This window comes from Lacerta agilis, chromosome 5 (assembly GCF_009819535.1).
Source record: "Lacerta agilis isolate rLacAgi1 chromosome 5, rLacAgi1.pri, whole genome shotgun sequence".
Classification (NCBI taxonomy): Eukaryota; Metazoa; Chordata; class Lepidosauria; order Squamata; family Lacertidae; genus Lacerta; species Lacerta agilis.
In genome coordinates, this window is record NC_046316.1 from 85,881,807 (window position 1) to 85,905,859 (window position 24,053).

General features: G+C 42.5%; 1 protein-coding gene across 5 annotated transcripts in view; it reads right to left on the minus strand.

Annotated features, from left to right (window-relative positions):
* PEX5L (peroxisomal biogenesis factor 5 like) overlaps window positions 1-24,053 on the minus strand; it is a 161,533-nt gene that overhangs the window by 60,761 nt on the left and 76,719 nt on the right. Inside the window, exon 1 of one of the 5 annotated variants that reach the window (XM_033150709.1) lies at window positions 267-309. The exons of 3 other annotated variants lie outside the window; for them this stretch is intronic. The gene's annotated coding sequence lies outside the window, so the exon portion shown is untranslated. Of the gene's footprint in view, window positions 1-266; window positions 310-24,053 lie in introns of those variants that run through there. One more of the 5 variants, XM_033150710.1, reaches the window with a different exon arrangement.

A 24,053-nucleotide genomic window follows, 5' to 3' on the forward strand; every position in this document is an offset into this window, starting at 1 on the left:
AGTTGCTAAGCATAACAAAAGGTATCTGGCCAAGTATGCATGATTCCATTTGTGATTCAGTCAATCAATCTGTGACAGCATCCGCTTACATGATATGTGGGGCTAGCGGTAAATATCATGCGACTTTGGCAAAGTTAGTCCTTTCGTGATGAATGTTGGGATGAAGCAAGTTCTGTCAGCTAGGAAGGATGCATTGGAGAAAGAAATTAAAAACAAAACAAAACATGCAGTGCCTTTTACTTCTTGCACAGGAGGAAAAAACCCACCAAGGCAAAGGTCAGCTCACATTTTTGAAGCCAGAGCCACTTTTTCTTCAAGGTCTCACCTACTGCCTGAAAAAAGTTATGATACCCATGTTAGTGCCTGATATCAGGTTCTTATAATAAATCCATTGGACGGATGCGATCGTAACACTACAAAACCTTCAACTGCTATCTCGATCTTAAGACATGAGACACCCCCCTTTACTTTGGTCACAAGGGGGCTTTGCTTTGGGTGAGGACGTGGGGAGGTGGGGGAAGAGAACTTGCAGACATCCATAAACCCCTATAGCAGGTTTACTAGTACAGTACACAGGGGAGAGTAGCTGGAAAACAAGCTCTGTGCTACAGCTGTTGTCTCTCTAGACACTTAGGAACAGCTGTGAGTCCATTTTGTAGCTGCTAAAACAGGAATAGTGGACTGAATGAATCAGCCCTATAAGTCAGGATAACACAAAGAAATTTCAAATGAGCCACTGTCCTCTTCCAAGGTTTACCCTTCCAATCTGAGCTATTGTGATACTGATTTTACAGATGGACCAGGAAGAGTAGTTAAGCAGATGTTTATAGAGGAGATTAGGGATATTAAAGGAATGGGAAATATGCAGAAAAAGAGTAGCTGAAGCGCCTTCCAATTGGGGAATCAACCTTCCCCAAGCTGGTGCCCTCTCGATCTTGTGGACTACAATTCCCATCAGCCCCAGTTAGCATTTCAGCCTAATGAAAAGAATTTTAGAAATTTGTCAAATTATAACAATGAAGAATAATGAATAAAGTTAACAGATAGAAATTCTGTTGGGTGAACCAACAAAATTAAATGGCAATAGGTGCAAGGTGGACTGTGATTTTCAGTTTCCAGGAGGCATCTGAATGGACACTTTTGGAGACAGATCAATGGGAAAGACAGGCCTTTGGTAGGACTCTTACATGTTTATAGTATCTCTAGACTTCCAACAATTAGATGCCTCAAATTAGACACTAATGGGGAAGAGAGCACACAACACAGCATGTTTGAGCACAAGTGTTTCTTCACAGTGTTCAAGAGCTTCATTTATGGGCAGCCTGAGACTTAGGAAGCCTTGCATGATTAATCTTTTAAAACAAACACTGAAATCCCCATCTTCTACAAATTTTGCATCAAAAGCTCAGCAACCTATTGTGACATCTTTTCTTTTTTGATTCAAATCACATATGAATTTTGCACAGAGAAACACAGGTCTCAGTTCTACAAAGTACTGGGCTGCAACCCACTGCACAGTCAGGGTGCTTAAATCCTATTCAAATCAATGAGTTTTTAGCAAACTATGCATATAATTACAACCTTGAGGATACTTCACATTCCTTTTTTTTTTTTAAGGTGTACCCTTCAGATATTTTCATATACCACTAAACACATGATGAGTGAATGCAACACATGTCAGAGAGCTGAGGTTAGCTTAGGATCTCTGCCAAATGTGTCCTTGTTTGCAAAACTGGATTTGTAGCATGTGAAACAGCAGCCCTACTCAGTCTCTTAACATCTCATGGAGAGAGATCAGGGTTGCATGCACTTGCCCTGCCTTAAGTGTTACATCCCAAGCCAGCCCCACCCCCATCATGTTCACATGTTGGAGGCATGTCTGCTGAATGCCCATAGGCTGTATCTGTAAAGGAATCATGGCCACACAGGCTTTAATTGGATGCAATGGTAAACCATGGTTTGCCCAAATCAGAAAGTGAGGAAAGAAATCAAGATTGTGCAAGAAAGTAGGGAGTGTGCCAACTCAAGTCATGGCCCATGTTTTAGCTGCGATGTGTGAACTGAGCCAGTCTTTCTAGGACCATCACCAAAAAATAAAGGATTAGTCCACCAACATTTGGAAAATGTAATGCAACTGATCATCTGTTTGATGCTGCTGTTAAAAACTAATGGTGCCCATATCAATAATCATGGAAGAATGGGGTTAGCTATATTTTATTTTTTGCTTCAGATGCTCTCTAGTGCTACCGGTAAATATTTTTCATTAAGGTTGGCTACCTGTACCTTTTACCTGTTTTGTTCTGGAATGGCTAATTTTACACTTGCCAGTTTTTGATAATGAATAGCTCATCATTGCTTGGAGAAACAAGGGGATCTTTTTTTCATAAATGCAGCACCTCGGAGGACTCGGTGGGAGAGCCTGACAAATACAAATTTGGTCTGCGGTGTGCAGATCTTAAGATCAACATGCATAACACACAATATAATGCTCAAATGATGGGCAAGGCTTCTTTTTACAGGGAAGTGTGACAGGGTAAACTCTACTTTCAGAAAATACAATTTAACAGCAAGATCCATTTCTAATGTTCCAGTTTTCATTCAGTGGGGTTCACAAGGAGGGTCAAATCGTAATGTTGGAAAATCCCAAGAAACATCACAGCATACTAATGCTGGATTGACAAGCTGATGCCAGGAAATGACTTGTGGTTCTAGCAAAAATGGTAATGCCCAATGTGGCACGAATGCGAAGGATGCCCTGCAACATGCAGTTCCATAATCAGGATACTGGGCATCTGGGTTTATTTATAAGCTACACTTCAGCTGAAAGCTAAACAGAAGGACAGAACTTTCAATATTTAATATTCAATATTTTAACAGACATTTTTGTTCAAGAAGTCTTTCCCTGAAGTGTGATCGAGTCATTATATGGAATATTAATTTTATATCCTTGTGGAAATTGTGTTAGTTAGTTAGTTAGTTAGGTTTGGTTTTTTTTTTTGCACTGCTTAGATGGCTTCAGGGCATGAAGCAGATTATAAATCTGTAAAAGAAATGAAGTAACATGCATGCTGTGGTATTAAACCACTTGCCACAGAATTCTCTTCACTAAACATTTATTATTTCAAACAACACTGCAGGGGTGTTGGGAATAAGATTTTAGAGTGCTTTGATTAAGGCAAAACAGCAACTGCTGTGTCCTGCGATTCAGACTCCTTGTTCAACCCCAACCTCATCCTTCCTGCTTATTTCTCTTTTCTCTTATTCTTCCTATTATTTTTCATCTTCCTATTTATCCGATTGAAGAAAGACTAGATTTTCCAATAGTTTCACAGGGGCCCAATATATAACCAGGTCATAATTTAATGATCTTACTTTTTCACCAGTTATGTATCACCCAAATGATCCATATATCTGTTTTCACCCCCCAAAAAAAACTGTTACCATTTTCATTCTAATTTTAATTTGTCTCCTTTATATCCTATTATTATTTATGGTTATAGGTACAGATAATGAGAAATGTGAATAAGCTACTGAAGTAGGTAACACTGTATGGATGTAATCATATTGCACCTCAAGATAGATAGATAATTTATTACGGTCAGAGACCAGCATATAAAAAACATTTGTACAATGTACAACCCCGGAAGAAAAACACACATTTAAAACACTGTACAATGGTAAAATTAAAATTTATAAATGCGATAAGCTTTAGACACTTAAAACTTTAGGACAATCTACCGCAGAGAACAGACTCTGAGTCACCCGTGGAACCAGGTTTGGGGATTTTCTTAACGGACTAGTTTGGCTCGGGGGAAGGTCTGTGCCTACAGATCTGAACAGAGAATCTGGCGACCATCTGGGTCGTCTTCTGATCTTTGCGTAACAGGAACAGGTCATATTTTTGCTATTCTGGGAGGTCAACGAGCCTCACCAGCAAGGGATCAATGGTCTCCCTACTTGCCTCTTCATAGAAGGAACATCTTAAAAATAAGTGCTCTGGGCTTCCTATTTCCCCCAATGGACAGGCTCAGACTCTCTGCGCACCTCAATCTACTTTGCATAAAAAGCGCAAAGCTACTTGCCTTCTAACCCAGTTTTGCTAAGTATACACATTTTTGCAAAGCAATTTCCCATAAAATAATGCATTTTTGTATGCTTTTCTTTTACTACTGTATATATTTATATGCATTTATGTACACATTGCTTAGCTGGATAAATTTAAAGTTCACCTTTAAATCTGGGGTGAATCTATACTGGTTGGTTATAACATTAAAAACGTGTTATAAACTGTGACACCAGAGGGCGCTGTAGAACAGCAACCCATTGTCAATGGGAAATTGCATTGAGAGCAATATTACGTTTTTACAGCATTTTTACAGATCAGTGTAGATCCAGCCCTGAAATTTCTTTTCCATCCTTATTTGTATGTCACACTAAGCCAAACCATAGTTTAGGATAAATGAATGCACAAGTGTACAGTCCCCAGCAAAGGACATTGTACCCACTTTGCTCCTGCCTGGCTGATCTGCTCATGCATGCAGCTATACCATGCAGCTATACCATGAGCTAAGTCGCAGTTTGACTGTGTGTGTTGTCTGAACCTGGGCTCATGGCTTAGCTCTCCTGGACAAACCACAAAACACACCTTGATTAAAGCTTGTGATGAATCTGGACTCTGGAGAGTAGCTAAATCATGAGCCTGGGTTCAGTTGACACACTAAGCCAAACTATGGCTTAGCTCAAGCATCAGCTCATCTCCAGAAGGGCTTAGCATGGCACCAAGCCTTTAGATACCATGCACTAATTGTCAAAACACCATCATAATAGTCACAGTGTTTTCCCACTCTACTCATATAGAAAGGATGTTGTGCATAAAGCGGCCTTGAGCCAGAGACTTAATGAGACAGTTAGATTAAACCAGTAATTCTGAAATATGTTGGCACTTCTATTAGTTATAATTGCTTTGTTATGAACACTGGCAGAACACTTTGTTGTGGGCCAGGCAGAAGAGACTTTTAAAAAACTGATATTTGCAAACCATGTAAATTGGCGGGTGGGCTGCTTTTATTTTTGCAGCGATGACGATGACGATAATAGAATCCTCGTGGTCCGCTGGTATATTTTAGATTTACAAAGCAAGGGGACATGGTCAGGATTTCTCAGCTGCTATAGCAAAAATGTAATTAATTTGTGCTAAGTGCTCCCCAAAAGGCATTATTTGCTTAAGAACACAGATGTGCTAGAAAGAGACATTCAGGTCTGTCTGGTCCAGCATTCTTTGCAAACATACAGGGAGTCAAAACTAGGTAGCTCACCTGAAACTGCCCAGTGGACCTTTGCTTACCCTCTGCTCAACTCTGATCGAAAACATTCCTGCAGGATTCAACTGGGTGGGTGCAGGGAACTCCGTTTTTCTAGCAGCTGGTGCCTCTGTATAGCAGCTCACAATTAATTTCAGCCCAAGATGCAGAACTTGCAAGAAATATGGTACCGCTTAATGAGGATTTAATTAAGCTACTGCCACTGAATATTAATGTGATGTTCCGAGGCAATCTGAGAGTGCTCTCCTCGCTGAGCAAAAGTAATTCATCACTCAGGAACTCCAATCACAGAAAATTAGGGGGGGGGGGAATCTGCCCTACAGTAGGAGCAACTGAACTTACTTTCTGTTGCACACTTTCAAAACCTTTAGGAACATGCTAGTTGCAAAGTACAGGTCTGGCGTGAAGCATCCTAGCCACTTTGTGAAGGCTTTAAAAAATCTCACTACTTTCCTCTCACCACTCCTAGTTTCCATATCTGCTGGGCCTGCTCTTCCCTTCGTCTCACCCGACTGCACTGCATGCTCTTAGATGAGCAGGGAACCTTTGCTACTGGCGCTATTCCATGACCACACTTAGGATGCCACTTATGGGACCTTTATAAGTATTTTTGTTATGTAATGTTTGTAGTTATGTAGAATCATAGAATCATAGAGTTGGAAGAGACCACAAGGGCCATCCAGTCCAACCCCCTGCCGAGCAGGAAACACCATCAAAGCATTCCTGACAGGTGGCTGTCAAGCCTCCACTTCAAGACCTCCAAAGAAGGAGACTCCACCACACTCCTTGGCAGCAAATTCCACTGTCCAACAGCTCTTACTGTTAGGAAGTTCTTCCTAATGTTTAGGTGGAATCTTCTTTCTTGTAGTTTGAATCCATTGCCCCATGTCCGCTTCTCTGGAGCAGCAGAAAACAACCTTTCTCCCTCCTCTATATGACATCCTTTTATATATTTGAACATGGCTATCATATCACCCCTTAACCTTCTCTTCTCCAGGCTAAACATACCCAGCTCCCTAAGCCGTTCCTCATTAGGCATCGTTTCCAGGCCTTTGACCAAAGTAGGCTTGCCATACACCCATAATTTCTTGGGTATTGCCGGGATTCGTCCGTCATAAATGGCGTCCGGGTGGAATTTCCTAAAACCGGCAGAAATGTCCAGGAAAACCCAGGTGTATTGCAGCCCACACCGTAAGTGTTATTTCCCCCCAACAACTTTTGTATCTGGGTTTTCACTTTTTGAAATACGCCAACCCTATAGAGCATGGTTTGAACTTTGGAAAGGCAGCATACAAATAAAACGACTGATTGACCCGTGGCTAGATAATCTTAAGTGAAACTCTCTTTTGCACCTTCCTAATAATTCTTCAGTTAAACCAGAGGACGCATCTCCATATCTAAAACATTAAAAGGGCCCTTCAACAGCTGAAAGTTCTGCACCAGGCTACAACTCAGAAGGTAAAAGAAATGGCTCCTTGCCTGTTCAGATGTGCACATGGTGTTCCAACAAGCAAAGAATTGCCTGTCAATTTCAAAGTTTCAGGTATTTCTATGCACTCATTCCCAATGCATGCATGCATCTGCCTGCGACACCTAGCACAGGAAGTGTGGGCTATTGGCCCAGCTAGCTCAGTAGCTGGCAGCTGCTCTCCAGAATTTCAGACAGCGGTCTCTACCAGCTGTACTTGGAGATGCAGGGAATCAACCTGGGACAAAGCATGTGCCCTACCACTGAGCTACAGCTTAAATGGGAATCTCAGTCACACTGCGGCTCAGAATGAGCAATGTTGTCTCGTCAACAACTGTGACAAACATGGTTCCCTTGGAGAAACTGCTCTCCTATGGCTACCTAGGTGAAGGAAAAGGGACCCATGACCATTAGGTCCAGTCATGTCCGACTCTGGGGTTGTGGCTCTCATCTTGCTTTACTGGCCGAGGGAGCCATCGTACAACTTCTGGGTCATGTGGCCAGCATGACTAAGCCGCTTCTGGTGAACCAGAGCAGGGCACGGAAACGCCATTTACCTTCCCCCTGGAGCGGTACCTATTTATCTACTTGCAATTTGACGTGCTTTCGAACTGCTAGGTTGGCAGGAGCTGGGACCAAGCAACGGGAGCTCACCCCGTCGTGGGGATTCGAACCGCTGACCTTCTGACCCACAGCGCCACCCACATCCCCATGGTTGGCCTAATAACAGGTCTCAACCTTTAGAACTAAATTCTACAATCTAACATCTTTAGTATGCCTAATATCAGTGGGGGTTTTCTGGGGGGATGCAGTGGTATGCATACCCCTAAACATTTTGCAAATCTTTGTACTTTTGTCCATTTACTGTACTTATTTCCCCCGATTTGAACTATAAAATGGTGATTTACGTGAGTCAAAATGAGAGTAACCCTAAACATTTTTTTTTAAGAAAAAAAGCACCGCCTGACATGACTGAGGGGGAAATAATTGAAAAATGTTGCATTTCCTTGAAATAATTTCATGTGCATATAGAAAGAAAAATGTAAAGCGTTTAATTGAGAATAATTTAGTTGCAAATACTTCACAAGTTAATTTTGTAAGCTGTGCGGGTGGCATTTCTGTCCAATAACTTGGTGGGGCATATATTCTGTCATCTATTGTGTGATCTCAAATTTGCTTTTGGTGAACATGAATATTCAAGTAGTTGACTTTAAAGATTTGCATTCTCATGAATATTCATGTTACTCAGTCTTGAGTGCTTTAATGTTAATATAAGGCAAGCATGAGAAAAATGTGAACATGGTCAAATTGGAATTTGCTTTTGAATTAACTTAATATTAGTGGAATGCAAGGAGCACTTAGGTTAAAGGAACCAAGCTGGGCAGCTGAATCACTCTTATATGCAAAACTGTGGATGGCCAAAGCCTTGCTTTCTTACAAAGTGATGTCTTACAAATAAGGTTCTCAAGTCCCTTGAAGTAGACAGCTTTCAGCCCTCCAGTTGTTTTTGGACTCTAATTCCCATCAGCCCCATCTGGTATGGTCAGTGGAAAGGGATGGTGGGAATTGTAGTCCAGCAACCTTCAAAGGACCACAGATTCCTCACCCTGGTTTTCAACCAAGCCTTATGAGCGGTTGAAGAAGCTGGGTATGTTTAGCCTGGAAAAGAGGAGATATGATAGCCATCTTCAAATATCTCAAGAACTGTCACATGGAAGAGGGACTCCCAACTCTAACAAGATCTAGCTAGATCCAGCAGCCCAATTGAAGGGGCAGGTCTGATTCTCTAGTCCAGCAGCACCCAACAACCCAGGCCCCAGCATCACGGCCGGGCCTGAGCTCAGTGGATCTGAGCCTGCTGAGCTGAGCCCAAGAATGTGGGCATCTTCTGAGGAACCAGATCCTTCCACCCTGGAGATAGTCACCCCCTGTCCATCTGCCAGTCCTATTGAAGGGAACAGAAGAAACATGCTAAGGCTCAAACCCAGAGCCCAGTCCCTTTAAGACCTTCCATTCCTCCAGCAAGGGGGCAGACCCTGAAAGGAAGGATCTGGTCCTGAGAGAATGAAAGCCTTCCATTCACTCTTTGCTGTAGTACGCTCTTCACTTTGAGCTTTCCTTTTTGCTGCCCTAAACTCCTTGCTAATTGAAGGAGAACCAGTGTGTTGTAGTGCTTACAGTGTTGGACTCGGACCTGGGAGATCCAGGGTTCAAATCCCAATTCAGCCACGCAGCTCACTGAGGTGACCTGGGGCCTGTCACTGTCTCTCAGCCAAACCTACCTCACGGGTTGTTGTGAAGATAAAATGGGGAGAGGACCACACATACCACCTTGAGCTCCTTGGAGGAAACATGGGGTGTATATGTAATAATAATGATAACAACGACAGTGATGATAACCACCTCCAAGGCAGGGAAAGCTGCATTTGGCTTGTTGGCTCACAAGGTTTGCAGGCCTGGCTTAGAATTTTGCTGGGACATCAGGCCCGACATCCAAATCTCCAACCCAGAGGAGAAAATAACATTCTGCACTACAGTGACCTCAATTCTCTGCCAAGCAAAGTGAAATCCTGCAAGCCTGAATAAATTTTGCAGATCAAGCCAATGTGAATGCAGTTATTTATTTTTGCAGAGTCTTCCCAATCCTGCCTAGGTGAGGGTCATGGACCTCTCAAAGTAACAACACCCCAGCCTCTGAAGAGCTGAAGCTCCGATTTGAGATTTTATCTGGCACCGGCCTCTTATTTTCATGCTTATCACCACGGCCAGACGGCCAGTCAGAAAGACTATGGAAAAATATGTTTTTATAAGCAGGAGCTCAGATTGTCTGCTTGTATGCCCAACCACCTTAAAGCATTTTGGCATATGGGCATAGCATTTGAAAGCAAATTTTAAGAAGAACAAAAAAACCCAATTTCTCTGTTATTAGGGCCTTTGCAAAGAAAGTTAATTGTGGGTCCTCTGTTGAAGTGTAGGTGGATTCCCATGAGGCAAGACACAGCGATAACAGCAAGAACCTTTATTGAACTACATAACTGGGAAACAGGGGCAAAGCATCTGCTTATATACATTCCTGAAAACCTGGGCCACTCCCACACCTAACGTGATTGGCTGTCTAAACTTCCAAGCTGCGAATCACGACTCAGATTTCAAGGGCCAATGGCAGAGGCCCAAATCCTGAAATGTTCTGTGATTGGACATCATGTATCGAATCAGAACACAGGGGCTCAGAATCCTTAGTCCAGACTCAAGCTCAGGCAAACACAGACCACTGAATATATAACACCTGTTACCCTCTTTCTTGATCATCAGGGCCAAAGCAGAAGTGGTTGCACTAGAAGACCTCAGTGTCAGCAGGATCAGGTGTCGTCTGAACGCCCACAAAGCAGAAGCAAAGGGGATGGGCCACCCCATGTTTTCCCTTCCAAAACTGCCTTTTAGAAAAACCACGAAAGGGAGAGATAATGCCCCAGCCCCAGGGGTCAAATGTTAATTTATGGAACTCTCAATCTGCCTCTTGGGTCTGTTCCCAGGCCACACACCTCTAACTACATCCTCTCTCTGCAGGTCACCCCCCCCCAGACTTGCTTTAAACTTCCTTGAGTGCAGAGCCACTTCCTCAAAGTCTGACTGTAGCTACCAGTCAAAACAAAATAAAATAAAAAATTCCTTCCAGTAGCACCTTAGAGACCAACTAAGTTTGTTCTTGGTATGAGCTTTCGTGGGCATGCACACTTCTTCAGATACCAGGTCTGTGCTCCTAACCTTACTGACATCCTGCCACTTTAGCAATGACCATCAAATAATTCCAAACTCTTTTCAGCATTTCTAGCTTGGAAATACGGGCTGAATTCCAGGATAGTGTGAGCAAGTGTCTTCTACGCCAGTGTGGTGTAGTGGTTAAGAGTGGTAGACTTGTAATCTGGGGAACCGGGTTCGTGTCTCCGCTCCTCCACATGCAGCTGCTGGGTGACCTTGGGCTAGTCACACTTCTCTGAAGTCTCTCAGCCCCACTCACCTCACAGAGTGTTTGTTGTGGGGAAGGAAGGGAAAGGAGAATGTTAGCCGCTTTGAGACTCCTTCGGGTAGTGAAAAGTGGGATATCAAATCCAAACTCTTCTTCTTCTTCTTCTTCATCTTCTTCTTCTTCTTCTTCTTCTTCTTCTTCTTCTTCTTCTTCTTCTTCTTCTCGTGCAAAGAAAGGCTTCTTCTCCTTCTCTACTGAAGCAGCCATAATATGCTTCCGAGGGGATTGGGAGGACTGACTCAGATTTTGGGGGCATGCAGTGAGCTGCAGGAAGCAGAAGAGGAACCGGAAATCCTGTTGCACAAGTGGAATTCCATAGCACAAGCAGGCAGACCAAGCTGAATATCACACAAGGATCCCAGAAAACTATAGAAAACCTTTGGTCTTGGATGTGAGTATCCTGAAAAGCAGCTCCCAAGCTTATATGCTATATGTCGGCAAGCAACAATTGAAACAGAGGATTGTTTCAAAAGCAGTTTGTCATAAACGTATTTTACACTGAGAAAATATCTCAAAGAGAGCTTTGGCATGGGTTGAGTAGCAGCTCTCTGGATTGCAGCCAGAGGAGGCAATGAAACTTTATTTTATTTTATTTATGAATATTTATTTAAAAACATAAAATATTACAACATTATAATAACCATTCTGAAACATTTGCTCTGCTGAGCTCGTGGCTTCCCTCCCTCCCTGGTTTCCAATTTCTTAATAAATTGCATACGCATTTTTACTGTCCGTTTCTGTCCTTCAATGCATATCAAATCCTTCTATTTATCCATGGTCAGATACTATTTATATCTTTTGTTACAGGATTCATATCAGTCCTGCTAGTGTCTTCACGTTTTTACAATGATCCCTTAAATATTCAATAAATTTATTCCAATCTCTATGGAATTTCTGGCCGCTTTGGTTCCGGATCCTCACAGTCAGTTTGGCTAACTCAGCATAGTCCATCATCTTCATCTGCCACCCCTCAATCATTGGTAATTCCTGTAATTTCCACCTTTGAGCTAACAAAATTCTTGGGATTGGCTTTCAAGCTTTCTGCTTCCCCACATGGTCCTGATCTCCCAAGGAACCCCTGAACATCTTCCACAGATTCTCTGTAGGCTTTTCTGATGACATATCCCCACTCACTGGAGACACAGAGGACCTCTTCCCCTGCTTGCAGCCTCTGGGCATTCAGGCAGAGGATCCCAATCATACAGGGAGAGAGGGACCATGTGTTCATAGGCTCCATTCAGACTTCAGTGGGAACGTGCAGAGGTTGAGATGGGGCAGGCGGGTGCGATGTTGCTCTAGGCTGTTGTGTTGCAGTGGATGCTAGTGCTCAGCTCACATGGGGCCCTGACCAGGCCCCGTGTGCCTTGCCCTTGCATCTGCTGTGCTCTGCTATATACCCAACACTATCCTGTGTCTGCACATTGCAGTAAGTTTAGGAAGCTGCAGTAAAATCAGTAGTGGGCGGACAAGCCGTCTTTCAGGAAAGCTTGCCTGTCATGGCATTCCAGATCTTCTCACCGAGAAAACCACTGAACTGGCATACTTAATTTGCACGATGTAGAAGCAAAGCCTTATACCAGCTCTATGATGATTTAGCCCAGGCATTGTCTGCTCTGACTGAGACTCTCTCTCTCTGGGGTTATACATCTTTCAAACCATGTGCTACCTTATCCCGTTACCTGGAGATGCCAAGGATTAAAATTGACGCATGCCACATGTAAAATATTGCTCCCTGCTGTCTTGATCTAGGCAAATAATTCAGTGTAATCTGAAAAAAATGGGAAGTAGTGTAGACACATGACCACAGTAAATACCTAGAAACTTCTAAAATTCCTGATATCCGAAGGTTTAGTTAAGTGGGTCATGTTGTGCAGAATATTTTTGATCCGATATATTTGGTAACAAGTTACCCAGATATATTGGGCCACTAACAGCGTTGTTTCGCAGAGTCAGTGATGGAATCCCAGTTACAGCTGCACACATTTGGGGCTACACCCCCTCCCCCAAGGGTTTATTTTTAAATGAATAAATAAACATGAGAGTTTATTTAGTAAAAGGGCACAACCCTAAGGCTAGATGTGACGCAATGGGTTAGGAGTCAGTGGGATTTCGCCTAAACCAGGAGATCCCTGGCTCAATCAGAAATATGTTGTCTCGAATCCTGGCTGACCCAAGCCTTGTGAATCTTAAACCAGAGTAAGACCTTAAAAAGGGGAGTATGGTGGGGGGTGGGAACAGAAGAAGGATTTAAGGTGGATCCTTAGCCATTTCAGCTAGGTGATGTGACCTGCCAACCCAGCAAAAACTCAAACTCAAATGAAAAAATGTTTTCTTTTTCCCTCTGCTAGTCTTAGGCCAATTCAGCCAAGGCTGTGAACTTAGAAACATGCTGTATTTTTCTGTATATAAGACTATGCTTTTTTATGTGGTCGTCTTATACACGGATAGTGCAGAGGGGGGACGGGCGATTGGTGACAGCCGCAAGCAGGAGATTGTCAGCGGCGATTGGGCAGGTGATTGGTGGCTGTGGCAAGGCCTGATGCTGATTGGCTGCTGCTGCAGCAATTCATGTGATTAGCAGCTGCTGGGGGCAAGCGTGGAGACAATAGGTAGCTTCAGTGAGGCGTGCAAATGGCATTGGTGGTCAGGCGGGTGAGTGCTTTTCGGCAACCCCCCCCCCCAAAAAACAGCTCAACAACCCTGGACAATCTCTCTCCCCCCCATTTTCTTAATTTGGTGTCCCAAAAAATAGGGGTTGTCTTATACACAGGGGCATGTTATACATGGAAAAATACGGTAATTTTGTTTAAGCTTTGGTTTTCAATCAATGAATTGTTTAAAGGAACGGTTACATGGAATCATTCCATAGTCCTCATTGTGTTCTTGGTCTGTGTATAGTCTATAAATGACAAATATCTAGCACAGAAGAAAAGCAAAACCAAGCCAAAAAGCTTTCAGAATAGCAAGATGAGAAATAAACCCAAGCGTTAGCCTCCTATATCCTTCCATTTTTTATAACCTTTGCAAATCTGGTGGTATGGACCACATTAACATTTTAAAAGAATCTTGACTTGCACTCTCGAAGCCTACTCAATAATGTATTGTGTCCTTTTAACTGCTAAAACAGAAGCAACAACAGGATAGTGATATCCTACCAGATAGGCTTAAATTGATACTAGTTCCTGGGAGGTAGAATGAATAGAAGGCGGACTGAGTATTCGCTGAGAGACCCTGGCAGCCAACAAATCAATGCCTGTCTTTTCTTATATATATATAAATATATAAAGCAAGATCTCTATCGCGTTCTCTTTCTTTGATCTCAGAATGCCTTTAATCTTTAAAGCCATTTAATACAGCACAACTTTCAGAGCGAGAAATCTCATACTTTTGACTTGTTTTGAGGAAAACAATTTCATCTTTTACCAGGACTCTCCGAGATCACTACCACCACCAATCAGCTTTAATGGGCTTCCTGGCACTGGGAGGCATTTCTTTATACAGCGGGAAACTGTTAAAAATGCAGTGTGAAGACAGCAGAATACAGGTTTTCAAGCAAAAATGACTGTGTTTTGGTTTGGGTATAATTTTGGAAAGATCGGAATAGGAGTGTTCACCTTTCATTGTGGCCAAAATAATGTATTTTTTTTTCAATGAATCCATTTTTTTTAGCCTCCACCTGAGATCCCTTCCTAGATTCAAGCCTAGGTCAAATTCAGGAGTATCCTTAGAAGTGACTCCTTCTACATCTGAACTGTCCAACTAGCAAACGTGGGAAATCTCTGTTTAGTTATAATGACCTAAGAAAAGGCCTGCAGGATCTGTTAAGTATAATTGGTTTAATTGACAGAGAAATGAAAATGCCTGTATATTAATGAAGGTTTAAAATGGAAAATGGCTAAATGTGTATTGCTAACACTGGAGTTTTTCCGCAGTAGTTTTTCTAAGTGGTCTCTGAGCTCTTGCTGAGCTGATAATTAACTAATTTTCTGCTAGCTAACATGTGAGTGTTGTAACCTTAGATCAGGTGAAAAAGGTACTGAGTTGCAAATTCGCCATCGTGAAAGGGCATTTTGATTTTTGGAGTTATCTTTTATTTCTAAGACACTGAGCTTGTTCTGGACAGCACAATACATTGTACGGATATTTTGGGTATGTCTTTGATGCTTATGTACTGTTTTTAAAGAGTTCTGCAAGTAAAAGTTTGAATAATATTTTTATGGGTCTGGGCCATAGCTGTCAACGTTTCCCTTTTTTTAAGGGACATTCCCTTACTCTGAATAAGATTCCTTGCAAGAAAAGGGAAAGGTTGGCAACTATGGTCTGGGCAATGCTATCTTCCAAAAGGAGTCAGTTCTTATACTTCTAGTTGCTTCAAACTACACAATATTAATATCTGCAATAGGATCAGACCAAAGAGCCATTTAGTCCAGAATCCTGTTCTCACAGTGGCCAACCAGATGCCCATGGGAAGCCCACAAGCAGGTCCTGAATATAGCAGCACTCTCCTTGCTTGTGATTCCCCAAAATTGGTATCTAGAGGCATGCTGCATCTGATAGTGGAGAACATGATCCTCATGGCTGATTGCCATTGATCGACTTATCCTCTAAGACGTTGTCTAAAGCTATGTTAAATCTTCTGGTAGCCTTGGTTTATAAAAGGAACTATCTGGGTTCCAGCATCGAATATGCTCACAAAGGTCTTCATTGACCTACTTTGATCTCCTACATACTCCTTTTCCTTCACAGGTAGGTAGCCGTGTTGGTCTGCCATAGTCAAAACAAATAAAAAAATTAAAAAAAATCATTTCAGTAGCACCTTAGAGACCAACTCATACCAAGAACAAACTTAGTTGGTCTCTAAGGTGCTACTGGAAGGAATTTTTTTTATTTTTTATTTTGCTTTTCCTACATGTCGGTGATTATACATTCAATGAGATATGTGGTTCAAACCTCTCAGAGCAATGGGTCTCAGAGAAGAGCTGGAGGACCACCCATTTGACAGGGCCCTGCCTATGCAAAATCTCTCCTTGGCATGTTAGTTATCCATGTTTGTTAGCTTCCCTGAAAATGCAGAGAGACCTTGAGAGCATCCTCTCTTCCAGGGCTCAGCTTGCACAAGGGTTCATGAAAGCTTAATGTGAAGCGAATCCTTCCTAAGACACTTTCAGTCCAGGAACGCAAGCAGGTTAAGCTTCCCTGTGCTCTATCCTTTTGTGCGCCTGGGTAGCAACTCAAATCCTTCCGGGCAGCTGATATAACACCTAATGTATCAATTAAGCAGGCTATTCATGACGGATTTGTGCAGAACCAATCGTGAGCCTTTTCTGCTATGATAATGCAGCTCTAACACATTCCCTTCCACTTCTCTAAAAATAGCCAGTCCAAGATATAGAATCATAGAATCATAGAGTTGGAAGAGACCACAAGGGCCATCCAGTCCAACCCCCTGCCAAGCAGGAAACACCATCAAAGCATTCCTGACAGATGGCTGTCAAGCCTCCGCTTAAAGACCTCCAAAGAAGGAGACTCCACCACACTATTCTATTGTGATAGAACAACCTCTTTTCTCCATCTTGGGTTCTCTCTCTCATGTACACGCATCTCCTCCATATCTTATCATGCTACTGGATTCTTCCTTATCCTATTTTAGCACCCCTTTTATCCATGTCTGTTCTTTCCTCCCTCCAGACACTTTCCCCATAAACCACTAAATACCACTAAATATACAATATCCACTAGATACAATGAAGACTTTTTTTTTCAGCCGGGAAACTCCAGAATTTAGTTGCGGCATCTCTCCTGAGCTTGGCCCCCACCAGTGGTGCAAGTTGGTGCATCCACATGTTTTTGGCGCTTCACATCTTTTCTGAAAGAAGATATTTAAGGGAGTGTATGTGACACGTGTTTTTGGCGGCTCCCTAAAAACAGCGTTGGCGCTTCCTAAAAAAAGCTCCTCCTGAAAGAAACTCAACAACTTAGGGTTGTCTGTCCAAAAAAGAAAAAAAAGATGGGAGTTCCTGCACATATTTTCCTAGGGGAAAAAAGCACTGGATGCAATCTTGAGGCAGTTAATTGATGCAGTGGTGGGGTCAATGTCTTGGAACTCTCTCAGGAACGTGGGCCCAGAATTGACACACAAGTTCTCAGTATTGGCTCAGTATTATCTACAATGACCAGCACTGGTTCACCAGAGTTTCAGACTAGGGACATCTCCAGCCCTACCTGTAGATACCCGGGATTGAACATGGGACTTTCGGTATGCAAAGCAGAGGATCTACCACTGAGCTATGTCCCTTCTTCCTAGACAGGTTATCTCACCCTACTTCATCATCAATTTAAACCTTCCATATGTTTCCAGGTGGGTGACTTTGACTGCCAGCTTCTCATTTTTCTAATCTCATGTTCTGTTCTCTACATTTCCAAATCAGTTTGCATTAAAGAAAAAGAAAACCATCAAATTATCATATTGATAATTGTAATGCTTTTTTAAACTGCTTAGATGTGTTATTCGTATATAATTTTTGTTAAACGAATAAATCAGTAGCTTCGTGAAAATTCCTCCTTATACATGTTTCTATGCAGCTTTTTCGTGTGTGTGTGTGTGTGTGTGTGTGTGTGTGTGTTTGTAAAGCATTTTTTCCTAATATAGCTTGTTTTTACACATTACTTGGCTGGAGAACTGCAATGCAAAAGTGAGAATTTCAAAGGATGACTGTGTTTCGGCCCTTGTATTGCTTCAGAAAGTGTGAATTGGGTTCACCTTTAAATGTAAACTGAAGTTTCCTTTCCATGATCACCAATAAGTTTCATTCCAAAGTGTGTCCATTTGTACAGTTTCACAGACACATTAAAGCTTTTTATTCTCTTTAAGTTTAAATAGAGATATTTAACATTCAAGATGTTAATCCAGAAGGACAAACCCTTTAACATTTCTAACATCAATTGGACTTAGACATAACCTATAATTAAAAAACTTGTATTAGTTAAGCAAGAATTATACAGTTGTATAATACTGTGGCTACATTATACCTTAAATTGATAAATTAGAGCTGAGTACCTCACGACAGCAAAAAACCTGAAAACTAAACTAAACACAAAACCCAACAACAACAAAATGACAATAAACTTAAAAGCCTGCAGGGATCTATTATTTTTTTTTACTTCAGTCACGAATTTCTGGTGAATGAAAATGAGTCGAGAAAATTAGCAATTTTCAATGTCTTTGTTAAAACCATAAGACACTTCTGGGAAAGCAGGAATGCAAAATGAGCCTCGCTTCTAGCACACGCTCATCTTACTGAGTGACTTTATTGTAAGGGCAACCAGGCTCTGCCAATCTTCTTTTTTAGGAACTGTTTTATAATCTGTCAAGGATGACTTTCCCTGGTACAGAAGGGATTCATCTCTCAGATTTAATGGGCTTATTTTTTCCAGTACATACAGAAGTGCTGGAAAACATGGGCTGTATCCAATGCAAGGCACACTCAGAGTAAACCCATTGTAATTAATAAGAATGGCTACCTTCTGTCTACCCTGAGTAGAAGTTGCTTGCCTCCAATGCTGTGCCTTCTAAAAATCCTAATACGGGATTTAGAGGGGCAGAAAACCCTATCTCCAAAATGGTGCCACCCACTTTTTAAACACTGATTTGTTGCCATTTCTACAATTTCCCCAAGGGCCATTCTTATGTCCTGGGCTATTGAATATTGCCTCTTTCTCCTACATCTGCTGAGTCTTCTGACACTACTATGTCCATTACTACTGCTGCTGATGCCACTATCTTGGCATCGACTTCTTACAAACAAACCTGGAACGCAACAAACAGCATTGCCTTCTGTGCTTATTTCCATCTTCATGTACTGTAGTGCAGAGCCATTTGAAAGCCTTAAGCCTCCCCTCTTAGGAAATGCAAAAGAATAAAACAAAAACCAACTGCAACTCAACCGCAAAGCACCACCTCCCACTCTGAGTTGCTACAAGACACACTTTCTAACTACTAGAGTCCTTCCCAGTATCTCAGCACTTGAGCTGTAGTGCGGGGGTGGGACGTGGGACGTGGGACGGGGCGGAGAAAAGGTTTCTAAAGGGGGTACTGTATTGCACAGCCCCACCATGTTGGTGTGTGTGTAATAGCACTGCTGGCCGACAGAGAAGAAGGTCCCACAGCTGTTGTGATGCCCCACACCAATGACTGGATTCCTACACCGAGGCACCCAGGACAGTGGAGAAGTCGCCTGGGGAGTGCAAAGGCAGGTGAGCAGGCTCCTAGCCACTCCAAGCCAGTGTGGTGAGACACAATTTTTGCGCCTCTTTGGGCTTGCACCCTTGGCAGGGGGCAATCTAGGCTACACCTACGTATGTCCCTGGTCATGACATTCTCATTGGTGGGGTTGGCTACTGGAGTCAACCACTAAGTGACTTCAATCCACAATGAAGTGCAATCAAGAACCCAAACCATCTGTTCCAGTTACAGGTAGGTAGCCGTGTTGGTCTGCCTTAGTAAAAACAAAATATAAAATCAAAACCATCTGGTCACTGTATCTCTTAATATACAGTATATCTCGCTGGTATAAGTTTGGTAAAAGGCAATCATGCCATTTCTAATGTCTTTCTCTCTCCCCTACCTCCCACCTCCAGTAGATACTGTCACCTGTGTGTCTTCCACTTATTATTCCAGTTTATCAGATAAAAAAGCCCAGGAAGATTGAAGTCTTTGTTGAGTCTGTCACGCTAATTAAATTGAGATGATGAAGGTTTAGTATTGAAATGACACATAATAAACCAGCCTGATTTGGAAGTTACGATTCATGCTTTTGTTGAAGAAGGCTGTGGGCTATTTAGTCGGGTCCTAATGGATTATATACTGCAAATTTAGAAGTACAAAGGAAGATGGGGAACAATAAAGCTTGCATGAGAATAAGGAAGAGACCCAGTTTTTACATGATGATGAGAATTTTGCATGAGGTCTGCTTCTCATTTTATACTAGCAAATCTTTTCTGGGTGTATTTTTCTTTTGTATGTCAGAATGAAATCCTGTGTGTTTTCTCTGAAAGATTAAATACATCATGCTGTGTGTAAACCTGCACCTTCTAGACTTTTAATGTCTTCCATTTTTACATCTTTGGTCAAACCCCCACAAGCTGGCAGCTTCCAGATGTTGTGGACTACAACTCTCACTGTTTCTAGCCCACCTCACCCCACTGCATCCAAGTGCTGGTCCAGAGCCCAGAAGCAATGTGAATCACTCCACTAGTGATTCTTAGAGAATTTGGGGCTTTATTGGTTAGAAACATCTCAACAACGTCATCATCAATATAGCTGGATCAGTGTATATTGTTCTTTACAGAGTATGCGGGGGTAGTTTCCTGCCCTGATAAGCTTACAGTCTAAAACGGTAATCCCCACTGTGGCAAATAATCTACCAATTTCCAAAGGGGCCTTCGATACCTGTAGAAGATGATATCAGCAACTGCCTGCTGACTGTGCCAAACTCTGCATCCATCTGCCACCATTTTGTGGCAGGTGGGCCTAAGTGATTTCTAGCTATCGGGGAAAAGAAAAAAAAAGGAAGCTTCCTTATATTTAGTTGGATGGACCACTGGCTCATCTGATTCAGTATTGCCTACACCAGGCTTCCTCAACCTCAGCCCTTCAGATGTTTTTGGCCTACAACTCCCATGATCCCTAGCTAGCAGGACCAGTGGTCAGGGATGATGGGAATTGTAGTCTCAGAACATCTGGAGGGCCGAGGTTGAAGAAGCCTGGCCTACACTGATGGGCACCAGCTCTCCAGGATTTAAGAAAGGAGTATCTCCTACTTGGATTGAACCTGGGACCTTCTGCATGCAAATCAGATGTTCTATCATTAAGCCAAGACCCAATTCCATTAGAAAGTGGACCCATGGGGCAGAAACCTAGAATACTCCTGCTCTAGATCACTGGCAGTGCATTCATTGCATGTTTACATGGGATTAAGTCCAAGTATCTTCAATGAACTGTGCCTAGAATTGTGGCCTACAGACCTCTGAAGGAATAGAACTGATTGGCTAGAAACCCATGCATTGGAAATAGAGAATAGATGCTGCAACAGTGGAAGTGGCTTTCAGAGCTGGCTACGTTTATCTCACGGACCTGTGATATTTCAGCAATTAAACCTGCCAGGAAGCCTCTTTGGAGCTTTGCTTTCTTGGAATGTAACTGATACTGCTTGTATTTCCAAATTGGATTACAGTACATGGAAAATCCCTCCGATGAACTGGAGCTCTAATTAGCAGAATCCGCAGCAAGGATGACAAATCCGGCAACGGCTTGTCCCATGTAGTTAAGAGTAAATTCTAATATCTTCTCTACAGTTCAAGGCATAATCATCTATAGTGTGGGAGGTTAAATTGTGTGACAGCGGTTGTCAGAATGGCTTCTCTTCAAGCACTCACGAAACACCAGAAAATTTCCCATTAGCGTAGCCTGGCACTTGTGTCCTGCACGGCCTGCTTTTGAGCCTTTCTGCAAGAGCAGGTTTGTTCAGAAGACATTGTTCTCATCCATCAAAATCAATTCTGGTCAAGAGGGAGCTGGTGGCTGTAGCTGCGGACAATCACAACTTGCTTGCTTGTTAGGAAAGAAAAGCGGTGACCTAATGAGTTGGAGGCAGTGTTGAGCTTCAAACCCAAATGTTTTGCCCAGAAGCAAGTAAAACTGGCTGTATACATTTTAAGCCAGGATCCATACACCCCAGCCATTCCCCCTGAAACAGAGCTTGCCTCAATATGATAAGGCTCTGTTTTCAATTGGCAGAATGCTAGCCACACACAATATTTCCTGAAGACTTAGCAGAGAGTGCAAATAAATGTTCTTCATCCATTACCCCATAGAATGTATTCCAAAAATGAAAAACCCCTTTCACACAAGCAAGGATAAAGAAAATAAACATACCGGCTTACCAAAGAGTGCCTTTTATCAAGGAATTGGGTACCTAGACTGCAATCCTGTGCATGTACAACTCCCACTGAACTCCAGGGACATATCTCTGAGAAGACATGCTTAGGATTGTGCTGTTAGTGAATACATGGCCCCAGGTGGCATGTCTGAACTTGCCAACACCCTTTAAAAGTCTGGTTTCAAATTCTGTATTCAGGGAACTCACCTTCTTCTCCCAGAAGGTGTTCCTTCACATTAAATGTTTCTCATATTTGCCTATTTTACTTTATTTTGCTGTCAGAATTACAGTTGTAAAAATAAGTTTACACGCATTCATTTATTTTCATCAAGAATTGGGGATTTGGAGATTGCAGAGGTGGGCTGCAGTGGAAAGAGACAGAATGTAGGCGCAGTGGAGGGAATGCAGAGCCGTTGCAGGTTGCTAAAGTCACGTCATCTTATCACAAGCCTCCCTGTTTAGACCCCTCTGGCACCTGGAGTTTCGCCAGGCCTTGACTGACTGCAGAACAAAGCTAGAAAAATTTGTGGGCAGAGATGTTAGAAGCCTGCTGTGTTTCTTTTTGCTGCTCCAAGTTTCATGCCAGATGGCAGAATTTGATCATTCATGACAATCCCGTGGACACGTGTAACACGCGGTCTCATCCCCCACACTACAAGCCCAATACTTCTATACCAGTTGAAGTAAATCGTCAATTCCTGGCCCAATTCCTCAGCTAGAGTAAGGATAAGCAATTGCACAAGTTCAAGGTCCCAATCCAGCCTGTAACACACTGCCTTCCAGATCTGAGGCTCTCCCAACATTTTCTAATAATAATAATAATAATAATATGTTTGTTTGTTTGTTTGTTTGTTTGTTTGTTTGTTTGTTTGTTTATACCCCGCCCATCTGGATGGGTTTCCCCAGCCACTCTGGGTGACTTCCAACAAAAGATTAAAATACAACAATTCATCAAATATTAAAAACTTCCCTAAACAGGGCTGCCTTCAGATGTCTTCTAGAAGTCAGATAGTTGTTTATTTCTTTGACATCTGATGGGAGGGCGTTCCATAGGGCGGGCACCACTACCAAGAAGGCCCTCTGCCTGGTTCCCTGTAACTTCCCTTCTCACAATGAGGGAACCGCCAGAAGGCCCTCAGTGTTGGACCTCAGTGAATAAGCAGCAGCAGTGGGGAAGGGAGTTTACCTGATGTCTTCATTATCTCAATCACATCTGAATTGACAAATGGAACCCCTGCACACAACAGCCTAAGTGGAAAAGCCAGAACCCAGGGCTTATTCATGCTCTGGATGCAGATGGTCTGAGACCTAATGTCCAGGTAGGGGCATCAAAGACTTCTGTCTGGAGCCTTGGAGAGTCACTGCTAGTCAGTGCATACAGGCGGGTCAGTGGTTTTACTCCATATAAAGCAGATTATTATGCTCTCTCTTTTCTAGGAATACCCCTGTGACTGCCCAGGGAAGATGAGTACAGGTGGGCAAGTTGTCTTTCAGAGAAGGTTTGCCCACCATTACTGACTTTTGCACTGAGGAACCCCTGACAAACCTCCAAGGAACTCCAGGGCTCCTTGCAACAGTTTTGAAAACAACTGCTCCATTATATTATTCCCAGCAGGACCAGCATTTTATAAGATCTGCATGAAAAAGACACACAATGCAACTTGATTGCTCAGTTCCTGGCCAAAAAGAGGCTGCTTTAGTTACTAATCCTGCAATGACAGAAAGAAATTTATTTGGGATTGTTTTGGTGCTCCTTCTCATTTCCTTGCACATCACAGAATGTTCTTTTCAAGAACACATCCTTGCAAACTGAAAGCAGCGGAGAACAACTCTGTGTCTTTGAAGTTCCTGTTCTACCAATAATGGAAACATGACTCAATAAGTGCTGCCCAAGACTGAGAATGATTTTGATTTCCAATGGATTCTCAGAAAAACACAACTTTTATCTGCCTGTGGAGGGTCTTGCAAATTAACTGTGGAGTTCTAAATTGCCATTTTTGAGTGCTGGAATCAAGGGAATGCAGCACAACTGTTGCCCAGCTTCACACAAGCGAACTAGGGTATGGATGCAGTAAGCAAAGCTAGGTGTGCTAACCTGTGCAAAGGCAAGCCAAATTCTGCATGAAGAAAAAATTAAACCCCCTGATCTGTAAATATCATGTGAATCTGCATATTTTCTTTACTTTTTACACAGTTCTTTTGGTTTTGCTGGCTGCTGATGAATCCCTTGGCTCGAACCAACAGTCATGAAGAACAGCTTCTCTTAGATATAAGGGAGGGAAGGAAAAAGGTTCCTACCA